A 326-nucleotide genomic window follows, 5' to 3' on the forward strand; every position below is an offset into this window, starting at 1 on the left:
TGGGGACAGGAGTGGGGACATATCTGCCCTGTGCGAGCACTGGCAGCTGGTGCCCCCGTGTACCCCCACCAGGCCAGGCACAGGCATGGGGGGTCCCAAGTGCAGCGTCCCCGCAGCGGCCGGGCCGGGGGACCCCGGGAAGGAGCAGGGTGATCACACTGCGACCACTTGGGGCCACATTGGGGCAGCTGCTCCTGTGTCCCCGTCCCCTGGTGACCCCCGTCCCCGGTGCTCCGGGGCCCCAGTGCCCCCGTCCCCTGGTGACCCCCGGTGCCCCCATCTCCGCTGCCCCATGCCCCGCCCCCGGTGGCCCCCCCCGCCCCCCC

This window comes from Aptenodytes forsteri, unplaced genomic scaffold, assembly GCF_000699145.1.
Source record: "Aptenodytes forsteri isolate BGI_AS27 unplaced genomic scaffold, ASM69914v1 Scaffold466, whole genome shotgun sequence".
Classification (NCBI taxonomy): Eukaryota; Metazoa; Chordata; class Aves; order Sphenisciformes; family Spheniscidae; genus Aptenodytes; species Aptenodytes forsteri.